Source organism: Schistocerca gregaria, chromosome 5 (assembly GCF_023897955.1).
Source record: "Schistocerca gregaria isolate iqSchGreg1 chromosome 5, iqSchGreg1.2, whole genome shotgun sequence".
NCBI lineage: Eukaryota > Metazoa > Arthropoda > Insecta > Orthoptera > Acrididae > Schistocerca > Schistocerca gregaria.
Genome location: NC_064924.1, coordinates 582854082 through 582874021, shown reverse-complemented (window position 1 = coordinate 582874021; position 19940 = coordinate 582854082).

Here is a 19940-nt window from a genome sequence, read left to right as displayed (position 1 = left end):
TGCCAAACATTGCCTAACTGCAGAGAAGAAAGCACTCCTTCACATACCAGTGAATATGTATAAAAAAGATCCAATCATAGGTAATAAGTGACCGAAATGCTTCTCACCTTTACTACTGAGAAAATGTACAATACTGTTCATACAGTATGTAGTGATATTACAATGGGGGCGACAACATTTATATAAACAGCTTTTTTCCAAATGAACGAAGAGAAGATGAAAAGGATATGGAACTCAGTCACACACTAACCTGCCACGAGAGAAGTATTTTGTTCTGATATGTTTTTAGTTTGTAAATTCATTGACGGAAAGCTTTCCTGATTTAAAGTGTCGCTTCACGTTTTAAATTATGAAATCTGAGGAGATGAACTGCAAGGATGGTAATTTCTTAAGATATGCGCTTACCAGTTATTGCACAACTTTGAAATATAGAAAAGTCTTCATCACACAATTCTTTATTAAGCTATAGGTGTTTAAAAATTATATCATGTGAAACTGCGGACTGAAGTGTACCGGAAAGTAATGACAGGAGATATACATGAATGTGCATCTGAGTATTCCAATAAACAGAAATTGCAAATAGTATTACACTTACTAAAAATCAAACTTTAGCACGAAGCTCACGAAAGTGAGAACATGAACTGAATACAATACATATCTCATCTCACGTAGGCATATTTGCCAGTGTGTCGCGTATTGAATAGAACCAGCACTACGTTAAATGGTGGCGATTGAACCATCAAAGAGGTAGACGATGTCCATTACGTGGCTGTAGCATTTACCATAGACAGCAACTCGAAGAATAATTTTACGAACTTCTATATACAGCGATTACGTACAGGTGAGCAACCATGAACAAATCTGACAAAAATATTTTTGCTACATTTCTGGAAGAAACACTCATACTAACAGCATGAAAAATGCGTCGTTAGGTAATATACTAAACAGCGTTACAGAGGTAGTCTTAAATCAACAATCAAAACACATGACAGTTGTAATCTATAACTGGTGTGGTAAAACATAAACGTAAAACGAATGTGAGTAACACGTAAAATAAAAGTATGAAGGAATAAGTTCACAATCATCGCAAAATAAAAGTACACAAGTATCACAAAATATAGTCAAATAACAATAGACGTACATGTAACATAAGACATAATAGAATTATTTAGGAGAGCCAACACTGGTGGCAAAAGTGGAAATAAATAACTATTACTCGATAACTTGGGCATTTTCTAAATCTTTTGTTTAATTTTTATTTAAAACTCTTTATCTTACTGTGAGAAAATGTAACCGTCCAGCAGTTAATAGTTTATAGCCATAACAAACAGAAATGTTACATGAGTCTAACCAATGGTAATCATTACATTAGTCGAAGAAGCAATTGATTACTTTCAGTGTCACCATTTAGGAAAGCCGAGATGAGTGTCAAGCAATTTCAATAACATGTTACAATTTTTCTTTATTTTGTGGTAAAACGTAATCATTTAAGATCAAACATATATAGCCACCCTCTTTCTTCAGATCCATGAGGACACCCAAAACTTTCTAGCGTATTGTGGTCTAAGATGTAAAGTTAGGGTCATTGGATAACAAAAAGGCATCAGCCATTGTAATAACCGACATACTGTTTCATAGTCAACGGATCCCTTTCGGATTTATACGGAATGAATCGCATACTTGTATAACAATACGATATTGTAGAGCTGTATATAACAAAATAAGCTCGCTGAATTGGAAGTGAAACCCAAACGTATATCTTTCTTAATTTTAACCATATAGTAATATACATGCAATGTAATTACATTTGATTAGAGAAGTTAAATTCACTGCGCCGGTAATGTTGAATGCATGGTGAGGAAGCATGCACTTGTTGAGTTAAAATCGATATATAAGTCATATAAATAGCGAGAAATACCAATATTGCTGGAATGCAAAGTCTATAAATAAAGGAGCAACATTGGGAGGTAGGTAATATGTGGTGGTGACCTGCGAGAACAGAGGGTCCATCTCTTGTGTTACAGTCAATCTATAGAGGAAGCCTGACAAGACATGGACATCGGATCGGCCATGTAGATAGTGACTCCATCCAACAGGGTAGAATATACTAACGCATATTAAGGTTGCATCGTTTATAGCACCGAAATTCAGATGATTATGACTAATAAGCATCCGTAGAATAATGGGCTCAGATCCGAGAGACATTTCGTAGAATGTCTTCAAATAAATCTTAAGAACCAGTTCCTACTGAAAAACTTCTGTTCACTATGTAATCGACGTACTGACAGGTGGGATGCGTATATTTTTCTAATGCTTCCAAAATGCGTAATAGCTACCAGGCCAAAGAGTATTACATAGAAATTCTGAAAAATGGCCCTTTTATTGTATAACAGTTCTTTCATTCTTTCCACCAATCTTGATTCAGTAAACTATCCTGCTATCTCATTTATTATATATTCACCTATATTAATTTGACTACATTTTATGATACTTATATACATTTACTATACATATTACTATATGGTTAACATCAAGAAAGATGGAAGTTTGGGTTTCACTACAAATTCAGCGAGCTTATTTTGTTATATACAGCTCTACAATATAGTACTGTTGAACATACATTCGACTACATTCCATTATCCTCGTTTTGCTTTTGTTGATGTTCATCTTATATCCTCGTTTCAAGACGCTATCCATTCCGTTCAACTGCTCATCCAAGTCCTTTGCTGTCTCTGACAGAATTACAATGTCATCGGCGAACCTCAAAGTTTTATTTCTTCTCCATGGATTTTAATACCTACTCCGAATTTTTCTTTTGTTTCCTTCACTGCTTGCTCAATATACATATTGAATAACATCGGGGAGAGGCTAGAAACCTGTCTCACTCCCTTCCCAACCACTGCTTCTCTTTCATGCCCCTCAACCCTTATAATAGCCATTTGGTTTCTGTACAAATCGTAAATAGCCTTTCGTTCCCTGTATTTCACCCCTGCCACCTTCCGAATCTGAAAGAGAGTATTCCAATCAATATTGTCGAAAGCTTTCTCTAAGTCTACAAGTGCTAGAAACGTATGTTTGCCTTTCCTTAGTCTAGCTCCCAAGATAAGTCTTAGGGTCAGCATTGCCTCACCTGTTCCGATATTTCTACGAAATCCAAACTGATCCTCCCCGAGGTCACCTTCTACTAGTTTTTCCAATCGACAGTAGAGAATTCGCGTTAGTATTTTGCAGCAGTAACTTATTTAACCGATAGCTCGGTAATTTTCACATCTGTTAACACCTGCTTTCTTTCGGATCTGAATTATTATATTCTTCTTGAAGTCTGAGGATCTTTCGCCTGTCTCATACATCTTACTCACCAGATGGTAGAGTTTTGTCAGGACTGGCTCTCCCAAGGCCATCAGTAGTTCTGATGGAATGTTGTCCACTCCCAGGGCCTTGTTTCGACTCAGTCTTTCAGTGCTCTGTCAAACTCGTCATGTAGTATCGTATCTCCTGGTTCATCCTCATCTACATTCTCTCCCATTTCCATAATATTGTCGTGAAGTACATCCGCCTTGTATAGATCCTCTATATACTCCTTCCACCTTCCTGCGTTCTCTTCTTTGCTTAGAACTGGGTTTCCCTCTGAGCTCTAGCTATTCATACAAGTAGTTCTCTTTTCTACAAAGGTTTCTTTAATTTTCCTATAGGCAGTATCTAACTTACCCCTCGTGAGATAAGCCTCTACATCCTTACATTTGCCCTCTAGCCATCCCTGCTTAGCCATTTTGCACTTCCTGTCGATCTCATTTTTGAGACGTTTGTATTCCTTCTTGCCTGCTTCTTATACTGAGTTTTTATATTTTCTCCTTTCATCAATTAAATTCAATATTTCTTCTGTTACCGAAGGATATCTACTAGCCCTAGTCTTTTTACCTACTTCATCCTCTGCTGCCTTCACTACTACACCCCTCAAAGCTATCCATTCTTAATTGTACTGTATTTCTTTACCCCATTCATGTCAATCGTTCCCTTATGCTCTCCCTGAAACTCTGTACAACCTCTGGTTTAGTCAGTTTATCCACGTCCCACCTCCTTAAATCCCACCTTTTTGCAGTTCCTTCAGTTTCTTCAGTAGTCGAACTATGTCGGGAGATGCTGAGGCTATTAGATTAGGAAATGAGACACTTAGAGTAGTAAAGGAGTTTTGCTATTTAGGGAGCAAAATAACTGATGATGGTCGAAGTAGAGGATATAAATTTAGACTGGCAATGGCAAGGAAACCGTTTCTGAACAAGGGAAATTTGTTAACATCATGTATAGATTTAAGTGTCAGGAAATCATTTCTGAAAGTATTTTCATGGAGTGTAGACATGTATGGAAGTGAAACATGGACGGTAAATAGTTTATACAAGAAGAGTATAGAAGCTTTCAAAATGGGATGCTATAAAATGAATGCAAGAGGGCGGAGGAGCGTATAGAGGTTCAGAGCACTCTTGTCCTAGGGGTGGGAAATTGCCCTTAAAGGCGGAAGAATCAGCAATGATCAAGGACATGAGGATGCAGAAGGCAATGGAAACCACTCCATTAAAGACACGTAACGTGTACCCACAGGACATGTGGCCTGTAACAGAAGAAGTGTCCTGAAGATCTCTCCATTGGCAAAAGATTCCGGAATAGTCCCCTATTCGGATCACCGGGAGGGGACTGCCAAAGGGGAGGTTACCATGAGAAAAAGATTGAATAATCAACCAAAGGGTAACGTTCTACGAGTCGGGGCGTGGAATGTCAGAAGCTTGAACTTGGTAGGGAAACTAGAAAATCTGAAAAGGGAAATGCAAAGGCTCAATCTAGATATAGTAGGGGTCAGTGAAGTGAAGTGGAAGGAAGATAAGGATTTCTGGTCAGATGAGTATCGGGTAATATCAACAGCAGCAGAAAATGGTATAACAGGTGTAGGATTCGTTGTTAATAGGAAGGTAGGGCAGAGGGTGTGTTACTGTGAACAGTTTAGTGATCGGGTTGTTCTAATCAGAATCGATAGCAAACCAACACCGACAACGATAGTTCAGGTATACATGCGACGTCGCAAGCTGAAGATGAACAAATAGAGAAGGTGTATGAGGATATTGAAAGGGTAATGCAGTATGTAAAGGGGTACGAAAATCTAATAGTCATGGGCGACTGGAATGCAGTTGTAGGGGAAGGAGTAGACGAAAAGGTTACGGGAGAATATGGGCTTGAGACAGGGAATGAAAGAGGAGAAAGATTAATTGAGTTCTGTAACAAGTTTCAGCTAGTAACAGCGAATACCCTGTTCAAGAATCACAAGAGGAGGAGGTATACTTGGACAAGACCGGGAGATACGGGAAGAGATTCCGAAAGTAGATACTGGATTGTAAGGCGTACCCAGAAGCAGATATAGACACGTTCATAGGATTTGTCGACCTGGAAAAAGCGTTCGACAATATAAAATGGTGGAAGCTGTTCAAGATTATGAAAAAAAGTAGGGGTACGCTATAGGGAGAGACGGGTCAAATACAATATGTACAACAACCAAGAGGGAATAATAAGAGTGGACAATCAAGAACGAAGTGCTCGTATTAAGAAGGGAGTAAGACAAGGCTGTAGCCTTTCGCCCCCACTCTTCAATCTGTACATCGAGGAAGCAATGATGGAAACAAAAGAAACGTTCAGGAGTGGAATTAAAATACAAGGTGAAAGGATATGAATGATACGATTCGCTGATAACATTGCTATCCGGAGTAAAAGTGAAGATGAATTAAATGATCTGCTGAACGGAATGAACGCTCTAATGAGTACACAGTATGGTTTGAGAGTAAATCGGAGAAAGACGAAGTTAATGAGAAGTAGTAGAAATGAGAACAAGGAGAAACTTAACATCAGGATTGATGGTCACGAAGACAATGAAGTTAAGGAATTCTGCTACCTAGGCAGTAAAATAACCAATGACGGACGGAGGAAGGAAGACATCAAAAGCAGACTCGCTGTGGCAAAAAAGGCATTTCTGGCCATGAGAAGTCTACTAATATCAAATACCGGCCTTAATTTCAGGAATAAATTTCTGAGGATGTACGTCTGGAGTACAGCATTGTATGGTAGTTAAATATGGACTGTGGGAATATCGTAACAGAAGAGAATCGAAACATTTGAGATGTGGTGCTACAGACGAATGTAGAAAATTAGGTGAACTGATAAGGTAAGGAATGAGGAGGTTCTACGCAGAATCGGAGAGGAAAGGAATATGTGGAAAACACTGATAAGGAGAAGGGACAGGATGATAGGACGTAGATTGCAAGTGCTACTCTGAGATGAAGAGGTGAGCACAGGAAAGGAATTCGTGGCGCCCGCATCTAACCAGTCAGTAGACTGACGCCAAAAAAAAAAAAAAAAAAAAAATGAATGCTGAATATTAGATGGTACATCACATGACTAATGAGGAGGTATTTAACAGGATTGCGGAGAAGAGAAGTTTGTGGCACAACTTGACTAGAGGAAGGGATCGATTGGTATGACATGTTCTGAGGCATCAAGGTATCACAAATTTAGCATTGGAAGGCATCGTGGAGGGGAAAAGTCGTAGAGGGAGGCCAAGACATGAATACATCCAGCAGATTCAGAAGGATGTAGGTTGCAGTAGGTACTGGGAGATGAAGGAGCTATCACAGGATAGAGTACCATGGAGAGCTGCATCAAACCAGTCTCAGGACTGAAGACCACAACAACAACAACATACATTTATTTTCTGATGGTTCTGAATTTATTCCTTTACACTTACATTTTACTTATTTCTCCCATTAGTATTAAGTTTATATTGTAGCACACCAGTTATAGGTTACAATTGTCTTCTGTTTTCTTTATTGACTAAAGACCGCCTCTGCAATGGTTTTTTACGATGTTACCTAATGACGCACTTTTCATGCTGTTAATTCGGGCTTGTCTACTGTAAAAGAAGCAAAAATGCTTTTGTCAGTTTTTTTCACGTGTTTCTGACGTACTTAATTTCAGTGTGTAGAAGTGTGTAAAGCTTCTCTTTGACTCGATTTCTATGATCAATGCTAGGGCCACCAAGTGGTCATCATTTACCTGTTTGATAGTTTCATTTCAAGACTCAGTTTGGGCTAGTTCTATTCGACAGGCGACGGCACTTGTAACGCAGCGAGTTGTTACGAGATGACATTCGTTTCAGTAAGGCAAGCAGCTGTCTAGTACGGCCTCTGCAGGACCGATACTTCTTTTCTTTGTTTTTTGTTTTGCTCACTGCACAGCTGACGCTGCCTGCCATGAGGACTGCATAGCGTACATTCAGTCATAATCTCTATGAATAAATCAGTATCAGTTATTATTTGATTTTGTTCAAATTTGTTGCACAGCATTTTGATATTAACAAAATGATGATGTGAAAATTTCAGATTTTATTGATTGTAGCTCAGGTAATGAACAGAATTACCTAAAATTCCTAAAATCTATGCTTTTTGTTTAAAAACAAGTTAGGAACAATAACACACTGACTACCTTTTGAAGGTATTCCAAAGTTAATAGTGCATAAAAATCTATTACCTTGAATTTTCTTTTTAAAATTTTAGTCACTGTGCATTTCGTAATACAAAAACCACTCAAAATTATTGTTTGATTATATTTTAACAGGTGAGTGGGTGAGAATGATTGAGAGAGCGTATGTGGGACATTTGTTAAAATTTAATGTTAAATTTTACGTAAAACCTTGTACAAACGCACCGTGGGAAAGTTATCATGGAACCCCGATTTAAGTGACGTATGTCCGTGTGCGCTTGCTTTGTATAAAATCAGCCAGAATGGAAGTGAGAGGTAGAACAAGTTTATTTATAAATTTGAAGAGTATTTCGCACTTCGCTTATTAAACAAAATACAAGAATTTGAAGTTTGGCTGACATTAATTAGTATGAAATTGGTGATAGGATACGGCAATATCTGGAAGGTATGTTCTGATTGGTCCTTTAGATCAACAGCCAATTAGAATTAAGCTGTTGCGGCGCGAAAAGAGGAGTAGGCATACAGGAGAGTACCTAGAGGAGAGTCGCTGGCTAGCTGGTCTACGGATAACATATCAGATCGCTCCTTAAAAATACTTTGTAACATGAGGAAATAGTGAGCTAATTTCGGTTGGAACATGTCTTAACTAAAGCGACAGGAGTTACGAACATTTTAATGAAAGTTTGGTGTTTCCAAATTAAACAGTTTGAGTGATATGAGCGTGTGGACTTTCTGGTTGTAGTAACAGCTCAATGTGTTGTGTTTCGTGCTTTGCATGGAATATATATCGGTTAGCACCTCTGACGAAGAAGGCCATTGAAACTACCGAATGTTTAACTTGCGAATAGTTGTGGCTCTGTGACTGGTAGAACGTGAAAATTATTCGGGTCGGACTTACTAAAATTCTGGCTGCTTTTAGAGTGAATATTTTTTATGCAGACAGTGAAATTTGAATGATAAAGTTTTAACATATTAAATACGGACTTGATAGTCGTTTCATATGTTTCACTATGAATAAAAATCAGAGTTACTCAAATTTTAATGGCTTTTCTGGAAGTAGACTGAAGATCCCGAATGCCCGATCTTTTTATTTATGAACGTCTAGTAACTGACTTTCAGCTAGAAGTACGAGGCCTCTCTGTGGTAAGTACTAGGCGGTGGTTTAATTAACACTGCTTTACACTGCCCAGCAGGTATCTGCGACCACAAAGTCGAGGGACATCGGCAAGAATCCTATCGACGTAGATGGACTGAACGATAGCTTTAAAAAAAGCACTGACGACCGACGCCGACGTGCCACACACTGGCAAACATGTCTACACGACATGAGATTTGTATTGCACTCAGTTTATGTTCTCAGTTTCGTGAGCTTTATACTGAAGTTCGATTTTTATGTAAGTACAATATTATTTGCAGTTTCAGTATATTGGAATACTTAGGATGCACATTTATGTATATTTTCTGCCATTAATTTCTGGTACACTTCATTTCACAGCTTCAGTCTCACAATGAAATTCTGAAGTGCCTAACGGTTAATCAAGAACAGAGAGATCAAAACCTTTCTGTAGATGGAAATTGTGCCAAATCTGAATTGGCGCCTACAATAGAAGTATTTCTACATCATGTAAGCTATCAATTAATTCTACATAATTGTGAATCATACGATGTGTGTCTGATTGTTCAAAACATTTGCTGTAATGTGGGAAGACTATGACTTTTATGGGAGAGAAATTATCATCGACTTATCTCTAACAGTAATTTGTGCAAATAGCTAAGAAAATATACCTTTTTTACACCGTTCTTATCGAAGTAATACGGTAAGATTGACGAAGTTGAAATTTTGCATTTGTTACTTGAGTAAGTGCAGTCTCTCGATAGTTTGTGACAACATTAATATCGTTGCTTCAGAAAAAATACTTTTTTCTCATTTAAATATAGGGTGTGTTGTGAATACTCGTTTATTATTAAATTTATCAGTTCATCGGTTAACTGAATTCAACAGGAGAATTCAAAAACAAGTTTCCTTCTCCGCACGTGGAACATTTACATAATGAATAATTAAATTTCTGTCTCTTGCATTCCACAAAGGTACGAAAACACAATCATCGTTGCGACGTAAATTAACTCTGCTTCATTACCAAGCGTTTTTTATGCTTCACGTTCCATCGCCTTCCAAATGAAATATCTTGTTGTAATATTGCGATTCTTCGTTTACGTTCTCTTGTTCGCTTTCGCCAATACAAAACGCATAATGCACGCATAATTCATTCGATTTTCTTTATGCTATGCCTCCCTGTTACCTGTGTTCAGAATAATTATTTTAGTTTCCAACGGAACTGCATCATGACAGAGATAATGCAACAGAAATTCTATAACAATATTCAATTCCTCACTTACGTCATTCCTTCGAAATGAGACTGTTTTGAATATGAAGTGCGTATTTTATTAAAAATTTGCTACTGAAAGAACATGTATATCTCTGTGTAATTGCTGTCTGTGTACAGTGTAGCCCTCAATTTTTAATACCGCTTCCGTATGTACGTCGTAAATGGTTGAATAATAGCTAGGAGAGCGCCGGTACTTTTTAATGAACATTCCTTGATGTGGTATGCTACGCTGCCGCGTTTATCAACTAGTTCTCCTTCGGACACACCAAATTATGCTTCAAATTTATGCGACACACCTAGATTTGATTTTTTTCCTTGCAAGAAAGTAAACACACAAAGTACATACAATACTTTTTTAACTACGGTAATGTCTATGAGATATAAATTTTACGAATTTATTACGTAAGAATCTTGAGGAGGAGCTTATGTATGTAAACATAAGGTATGCAATAAAATAATTTTCATACTCTTAAGCACGATACAAAAATCTTAAGACACACCTGACATATATACGCAATACACCAATGATGTTGATAAATGGTGGTCTGCTGAATGAAAAGCTGTAAAAAGGAAAACATTGACGCATTACCGACTAACAAGTACATTGTTACGTACTAACGCACACTTTTAGCTTCAGTGTAAGCTAAATTTGTTGAATGTGGCAAGCACAGGAAACAGGAAAGTATAAGGAGACTGTGAGCATTGCAAAACAGCGCCCAAATTATCAAAAGGCCGTTCATCCGATACACATGTCTCACTAAACGTCATACATCCACCTGATTATGGAGATCTGACATCCCGAAACACGTAATGGGAACAAAAATAAATTACGAGGGGTTACAATAAGTTATAGTTTCATAACATTCACATTAAAACCTAACCTAAAATGTTGGAAAACAGTAAATGAACGTGTGTAATTATGAAATGACGAGAAGGACAGGGTTGTGAAACCTTCCACTGAGAAAGAAAGGTCAGGTGAATCCAGTTAGATAATACATTAATGGGAGGTTCAGCAACAGCACCTTCGGTGACCAAGCAGATACAGGCGTTCTCCAATGTTGTAATGAGTGGAAGAGCACAATTTTTGTTTGTATGCAAGAACGACGTTCGCTATCCTAGATACTGTACCATCCATCTTCTTAATATGCAGTTAATTAAGATTTGGCCCTACTGAAATAAATAATGTCAATCATCCTTAAGATCTAAAAGACATTGTCATTCTGAGAATGTACGCATCGTTCATTTCATGGTTCTGTAAACAGTACCTCTAACTGATCTATCCAAAGGAGGGAGGGAAGACTGTGATTAAAATTGTTGTTGATGGCGGGACCGTTATCGACTTCGTATGAACTAGGTGTTGGCAGTGTACGGAGGAAACATTATGGAGAGCCTATGATAAAAGGTTAATTGATGTTGGTTCATACACAGAGATAAGTCTGGCACCAGTTGAGGCGCAATGGGAACGCACTCTAGGTAAAAACATGGAAATGAGCTTTTGGCGTCATTGGCCGGGAGGCCCCTTGTTGGGTAGGTCAGGCGGCCTTGGTGCTGGTCCTATTAAATTCGATGCCAAATTGGGCGACATGCGCGCCGGATGGGGATTAAATGATGATGAAGAAAGCGCAACACCCAGTCCCTGAGCGGAGAAAATCCCCGACCCAGCCGGGAATCGAACCAGGGCCCGTAGGACGGCAGTTCGTCACGCTGACCACTCAGGTATCGGAGCGGATGCACGCCAGGTAAACAACGTACAAACAGTTTTATTAGTAAATAAATCAACAAAAATGCTCCTCTTTGGAGAAAAGTTAATCTCTACAAAAAATGGCTCTGAGCACTGTGTGACTTAACATCTGTGGTCATCAGTCCCCTAGATCTTAGAACTACTTAAACCTAACTAACCTAAGGACATCACACACATCCATGCCCGAGGCAGGATTCGAACTTGCGACCATAGCGGTCACGAGGTTCCAGACTGAAGCGCCTAGAACTACACGGCCACACCGGCCGGGTAATCACTACAACAGTTTGTGAAAGATCGTGATCCGCAATGAATTTATCCAAGTTAAAACTCAGGCTGAGGTCTGTGATGACAAAACAATTCGAATTTAATGTTCCCTTCGGAAGTAAGAAATAGAAAAAATAACGTTCAGTGAAGATCAATGGCAGCCGAGAGCCAGGTGTTCTCCAATGCAGATGTAAAGTTCGGGTGGTGATGGTGGTGGTGGTGGTGGTGGTGACAGACAAAAATAAGGTACAGAACGTGACTCTGAAGCACTGTGAATGCAAACGGCATGTGGCTCAGAACTGCATGCAAGACTTCTTTGGAGCGACGTTGCACCGCCGTAAAAACCAAGGCCTTGTGAAAGTAGCAGAGGAGCTACCCGTGCCGGCCGCGGTGGCCGTGCGGTTCTAGGCGCTGCAGCCCGGAACGGTGGGATTGCTACGGTCGCAGGTTCGAATCCTGCCTCGGGCATGGATGTGTGTGATGTTCTTAGGTTAGTTAGGTTTAAGTAGTTCTAAGTTCTAGGGGCTGATGACCTAAGATGTTAAGTCCCATAGTGCTCAGAGCCATTAGAACCATATTTTTAAACTACCTGCCATCACATGGCCCATGTAAGCAAACTCTTCCGTGAGGACGGGGACATATAACGGCGCTCCAGGATTCAGGGTTTAGTCGCAGTGAGGTTACTGTTTATTTAATTATAAATCTCGTTAGAGACCAGAAATGTTTATTAATCAGGTTACTAATGTCAGCCAACTACGACCGTCTTCAGACCTGAGTAAAGCAGTACGCTACCAATTTTTTGTGCCTGAGTATTTTGATGGTGGCTCTCATCCCACCAGTCAGCGTTCAAGATTGAAGTGCTGGTGCCAGCTGTTTTCTCTCCCCAGTGAAACATAATAGGATCGTGCTCATCACAGAGATCCAAAAACATGCACCCACACATGGAACTGGTAACCCAGGGGACTGCTGGAGACGTCCGTCAGTATGAGAGTCGGGAGTGCAGGCCGGATGACTTCCTAGGAGGTTGGGCACTCGCAGTCTCATTGAGGTAGTGACAAGTCGTCTTGAGCAGGGAAGAAGTGCGAGTCTGGAAAAAGAAAACTGTAAGAAAACACTGCTAAGGAGGCATCATCTTTAGGACAGGAAAAATTGTACTAGGATGTCACTTCATAGTACCAACACTGGGACATTCTATCACATCGGCTGCAGAGAGCATAAAAGTAGCACATCTAGAGGGATGGGACGAAGAGGACAGGGAGACACTGTCAGAAAAATACATAGCGGTATTTGATTCTCCTGGACCATTGCGTGCTACGCCACTATCTCAATGTCGTGTTTCCACTAGGAATGAAGTGCAAACAATATAGAGACCAAAAGCATTTACAGCCTGTTATGGAAGTATCATAACTCAGCAGCTGGAAGCTGGCATCATACAAATTATATTTATGACATGTTGCAATAATATGTAACCTGCCAGTTGATTTCCAAGCTAGGTACATATGCTCTGCGAAAACATGAACAAATGATGCCTGCTTAAAAACCTGGATTTGTTAAACAACCTTATTCTTCAAGAAAATTTTGCAACTGTAGCCCAATGACATGGAATCTACTCGGGCATACATTAGGACGCTAGGGAGTTGCCATGCTAAGATGATTTTCGTTAATTTGTAAAACTTTTGGATCTGAAGATAGCTAGCAAAAAATTTATGCTTCAATACTGTATTGTCTTTGATGTAAGAGTAAACCTATGTTGTGGAAGGTACAAGACGCTACTATAAATCCTGGTGTTATAAATACCACTTGAAATGCCGGTGATAGCAGGAAAGAGCGGATTAAGTTGTAGAAAGGGGCCAAAATAGGTTGCTGTCAGTTGCACACAACTTTATCTGTCCACACACAACATTAATAATATTTTAATCGATCTCCTTTGATTAACCTTAGGTCGGCTGAACGCCACATTCAGAATCCTAGGCGCAAGGCCTAAGCAAGAAATAAAAATACAAGGTTCTTCTGGAGGTTTCACCTTTTCACCTCTTAAGCGCCCCCAAAACGAACCTTTTTTAAATCTTCAATCTAAACAGTCTGAAGGCTTCAGCAATTTAACGGAACTTGGCTGAAGGCCAGCTATTAATCAATAATTTAACGGCTTCGGCCTAGAAAGAGGAATTTCAGTTTAAAAGGCAGAAGGCCTAATCTTAAAACATTAGATGAAATTTTAGGCTAATGGCCATATAAAAGAATAACAATTTTAAGAACATCAATTTAAGTGATATTAATCTCTACTGAAGGCAACACATCGACCAAATAACTAAAACTCAACAGGGAAATTTCTTTGTAACAGGCACGGAACGGAGCTCAGAAGCTTCCAAAGGTCGGCCTGGAATTGTAACACTAACGTCAGTTTAGGCGAGACACGCGGCCTGAGCAACAATCTCTTAATCGAAAGACAACCCAACCGATAGACACCCGACGAACCAACCAGCTGCCTGATTTCGGTCAGGCACTACAATGAAAATGGCGTCAAGGTGAAGAGACGAGTAGCACTCGTCTTCAAATATTGGCGTGCTAATAAGTGTAGGTACAACAACTATTGACAGACATGAACATCGCAACGCCTGTGGAACTACACGCCGTGGCGTACATCTTCAACACGATAAGAAAACACTCAGTCGCTGCTCTGTCCCAACCAACCAACTGACTACTGCAATACGCAGACAGCATTACAGCATTTAAACCATTGCTCAGTCGAACTGACACAGGGTACACAGCGTTCCCCGAAACACTGCCAATAGAAACTCGAAGACTCTAAAAATAATCACTCGTGAACAACTAGAACAAGTCACAGTCGGACACACACACAAAACCTTAACACGGTCGGTGACGAAACACACGTCTTCTGACCAGACGACCGACCAACAACCAACCAAGGTCGTTGCCGCTCAACGGTCTGGCGACTCTTGACTATCCAGAGATCACTGCAGCTGCCCCTACCACCCCCCCCCCCCCCCCCCCGGACTCAACCTGATGTCCGTCCGGAACTGGCAGTCACGGCGATCCGAGCAGACTGGCTCGGACCCAATGATGCAGAGGTAACTCTAGCCCATTGGCCACGACGTCTCCACACAAGAAGGAACCGAGCCAAGTCTAGGAAGATGACGCAGTGACAAGGCTCACAAACGGTCAAAAAACCAAACACACATCTCCCAAAGAGGCGACCAACTAAACGACCGACCAACTGTCGATCCAGCTGCCATCTCCGTCCGTCGGACAGTTTATCCTGTGTCGCGAGTGCCGGCCGTTCGTGCGTCCATAGGGCTCTGTCCCCGACTGCTACCACGTCCCGACTGCACTTCTGCTGCGTTCCAGCTCAACGACTCCAGGTCCGATCTCACCTCACGACAGACGACCAGCAGGAAGTAATAGCCGTCCATCAACGACAGTACAACAGGACAAATGTCGATACGGGCTGCTGCTGCCACTCACGGGCAAGCAAGACGGTAATTCAGTGACACGAGTAATTGAAATTTCAAATGACGAGGCGGCAGTACGGTAAAACAAGATGTTACACAACAGATGGCACGAACATGAGTCACGTATGGCTCGCTACTATTCTCAAACAGTACCCAAACCCTCACAGCAAAAGTCGTTAAGACAGTACATGTATTGTACAGCTACTCCTCTTATGCTAAATTCTTCAAACAGTTTCCTTCAAGAAAAACATTATACATAAAGAAGCTACCATTGCGATAATAACTTTTTCCTTTTGTGGAATTTCCCTCCAACATTATTCGTATGATAACATTGCATTAAGTTCGTAAAGGAAACTATTTTCCTAACGCTTTCAATATAAAATCAGCAATTACATAGAGGCAAGTGTTGCTGAAATCCAGTTGTAGTTGTCTTCAGCAAACACACGAAACAATTTGAACATGTTGTCTTCGACTTGAATTGTATTGTATTGTTATTAAAAATACTGCTTTGTAAAGAATGGAATGAACATTTCTAAAAGAGAACACGTCAGTAGAAACGTTTGCTTAAGAATAATTCAGACAATTTCGCAAAATTATACCTTCTGCATGAACGTATGGAGTATTTGTTAGCTCACACATTGGCAAAAGATGACCTGAACACCAGTGTAACAACTGCTCCTAGATTATACGTGCCTACTTGCAAAGGATATTACCTTATATTATCTAATGTATGAAAGTCCTCTCCAGCAGACACTACAAATATTAACCCACTTCCACAGTATTGGCAGTATGTCTGGAGTTACTGCGTCTGTACTCATAAAAAGCTTTTTGAAGGGTGAGTACACAGACGGAGTCTTTCCCAAACCACCCTCCTCCCCCATGTCCCTCTACCTCATAAAGAAAGAAAAGTGCTACAGATGATGAGATGTTGCGACCTTCAACGACAGTGGCGTACTGACAGATCCCTTAGAGCCGTTGTTTCAACTAGGCATTTGATTGTTCAGAAATGGTATTAAATGTAGATGCTGGTAGACAATAAAAGCGGGTTAAGAGCTGTGAGCTGTCTGGGGAAGTTAACCTTGCATTGATGAGCAACTGTTTCACGAGACATCCAGTCTATCTTACCAAATTTCCAACCAGACTAACATTAACTGTAATCTTTTAATAGTCATACGACAACAGGTAATACTTATATGAAAAAAGAGAATTTAAATAAAAAGAAATAAATCAGTTTATATTAGGAAATTTATTTTAACATTGATCACTGGAATTTCAGCATATTAAACTTGATTCATAACTAAACTGGTGGCTTATTTAGGATTGTGAATATATGAGTTTGTAATCTTACGGAACACATCAGATATGGAGCCAAGATTGGGAGACTGCATTCAACACTGCATTCATAAAATAACACACGAAGCACGTTGAAACATACGCAAGAGGAAATTAACCACAACCAACCGATTCAATTTTCACCCAAAGAAGTTACGTTCGTAGCGCAATCCTGTCCTTCATGTAATTAGCACACACTGGAATACTAAATTCACACTACCTCTCTGTGAAATCTTCCCGAAAAGGATAGCTGAGGGCTACTTTGATGATTACACGAAATGCTTCACTGTTATGCTGTGTAGTGTGTAGCTCTACATGTAGAAGTATTGTTAGTATTCAGGTTGAAGTGTTGCTACAAATGCTATTACAGTAAAGTAATGTCATATGGAAATGGTTCAGAGGAAAGTGCGCCAAGAAGTAAATGAAAATGAGCAGTGGCGTTAGTAACGTATTTATGTATCCTCTCGTTGCGTGTGGCATAGCTTCGATCATCCGCGCCGTGTTCTGTCTCCCAGAATGAACAAATGTGAATCAGGAATACTATTTAACACAAAAGTTTGCAGTCAGGTACCAGTGATTTGTAGCGAGCGTGAGAACGTGCGTTCGATCATCGCGTTCCACATAGCAAAACAACCAGCAGCGTCGCGACGGGCACAGGCACGCTCGTACAAGTGAGAATTGAGAACTGAAAAATTAGCCTTACGATCAGTGTTATATCATCACTAGTGAAAAGGAGGCATATTACCAGATATCTGTATGCGTGACGAGCGTAAGAACTTTCGTTCAACCATTCGGCTTCCGCATCATCAACAATCACCCGCGTCGTGTCGGTTACGCGTACGCTCGTCTGAATTATATTTAGGACTGTTAATCATCAAGATTCTTAATTGGGATAAACATTCACGACTTAGAGTGTAAACAGTGGAACCTGTGGTTTCTATATCGTCTCATAGTATAGATGTTCATACCAGGCATAGGACAGTGTTGTGTTTAAACGTTGAGTTGTTCCCCTAAACTCGCTTGTATTTTTTAGATAGATAGTTTCAGGAAAGTCAACAGCAAGCTGTAGTGTGGAGCAGAAAAGTACGACCGCCGCGGGATTACCAGGTACGTGGTGTGGATAGGGCGCACGGTCAAGAAAAGCACCCATTCGTATTCCCGGGCTCGTTACAAAGTTTCAAGAGTCAAGCGGTATATTGCTTCCTCCTACGTATATCTCGGGAAGGGACCATGAGGATAAAATCAGAGAGATGAGAGCCCACACAAAAGCATACTAACAACCTTTCTTTCCACGAACAATAGGAGACTCGAATAGAAGGCAGAACCGATGGAGGTACTCAAGGTACCCTCTGCCACACACCTTCAGGGACTTGTGGAGTAGTAGATGTAGATGTAGATCTTCAGAGAATAAATTAAATCAGAGAACGTATAAAACAATTAATGTTGACTTTTCCCATTTATTATTCGAGGCTGGAACGGTAGAGAAATGCTCTGACAACTGTTCTTTGCAACCACTGCCAATTACTTAAGTGTGAATCGCAGTCATCTAGACTTAGTTGTAAATATCGGTTGATTCTTTCATGGTGTTCTTCCTACACAGTTGTGGGAGGCGTTCAAGGCCCTACACATTCCTGATAAATGATGAGTACCCTCGAATCCGTTAACAAGCACAGCAGGCCGTGTTGAAGGACGTTCTTAATTGCCTTGCTCTTCAAATTTTGCCTCATTGCACTGCACGTGGAGCTGAATCTGAAACTGGGTTGCTCGGGCGTCCTCGTGTGCAGTGAGTGGAGCGCGTGTCGTTACGGTGGGTGGCTCGCTGCGCCGCTTTCTAGTGCCCGGCTGGTGCCGGCGCCTCGCCGCCGCCCCACGGGCCACGGTGGGCTGCAGTAGCCACCGCAGAGCAGCGCTGCGCGGTGCGCACCGAGGCGCGGCCAAACTGCCGCGCCGCCCCCTGCCGCCCGCCCCCACCTGCCTTAATGGTGACTGCTCCCCCGGGGAAGTCCTTGCTTGTTATGTGCGACAGCCACGGCCGCGGTGGCGGGCGTGGGTCGCAGTCAACCGCGCATCCGACTGCGGCAGTTATCTCGCTTCACTGGGGATCCTCCCTGTCCGCTAAGATAACAGTCGCTTGACTCATGTCCTCCCTGCTATGAGTGCTAACAGTGCCGGCGACGTAAATGGACGGGGAGCTGGAACTCAGTGCCGGCGAGAGCATTGTGCTCTCGGTGGGGTTCCAGGATTCCATAGAGACTTATACTGCACAACAATCACAATAGATGTAGAACTGTGGATATATGAGCGTTAGGAATCAGATGAAGCCTTTCAACAACAACAAAAAATAATAGGTGGAGGATATCCTACCCGAATACTGGAAAGAAATCCCTCATCTGAAACCCTCATCCGTCCGCCGAACAACAAAGGCAACAAGAAAAACACCAAAATATACAGATGAATATCCCTGCTAATAGTAGCCAAAAAATTCTCTCACTTGCGTCTTGTAACGTACAGAAGTTCAACTCCAACATCATACAGGAGTGAACCAAAGGGTCTTTAGCAAACAGTGGAACAGATTTATAACCTCAAACTGTTATCAGATATTACACTGTAATGTATAAAGAGCTTAAGTCAGCCTTCGTGTACTTTAAAAATACCTACAGTTCAGTAGACATTAATTCGGGATTTGACTTTAATGCTCTCATTGATTAGAGCCACCCTAACGGATACTAATTCCTAGGGCGCTACTCACATTCCTCTGTCACCAAACTAATAATCTGTCACGGCTCCGATGTCTTTTAACGGTGTTCTTGAAAAAAATCGTTGGTGCTTTGTTAACAAGATTCATGAAAACTGACTACAGTTTGACGAAAATTAGAATTAAATCGGGTGAATCACGGCAAAATGCTTAACGTTCCCCAGTGACATTATCTTTTCGTCAAGCGACATCCAAATCGTAGAAGGAAACTCCCAAACAAACAGGAATGCATATGAAATTTGAAAACAAAGAAGTAATAACGGACATCAAAGATGCAACCACAAAACTACAGACCGAATTCGGAGACACCGACAAAGGAGAAAAAATTAAGTGGGGTTATATCACTAAGGAAAACGGGCTTGACAACGAAGCATATGAGAAACGAATACGTAAGCCTGAAACAGCCTCCCGAATGACGCGCATTATGTACACCACAAATCGTTTCAGGAAACACTAAGATACATCACTGTGAACGA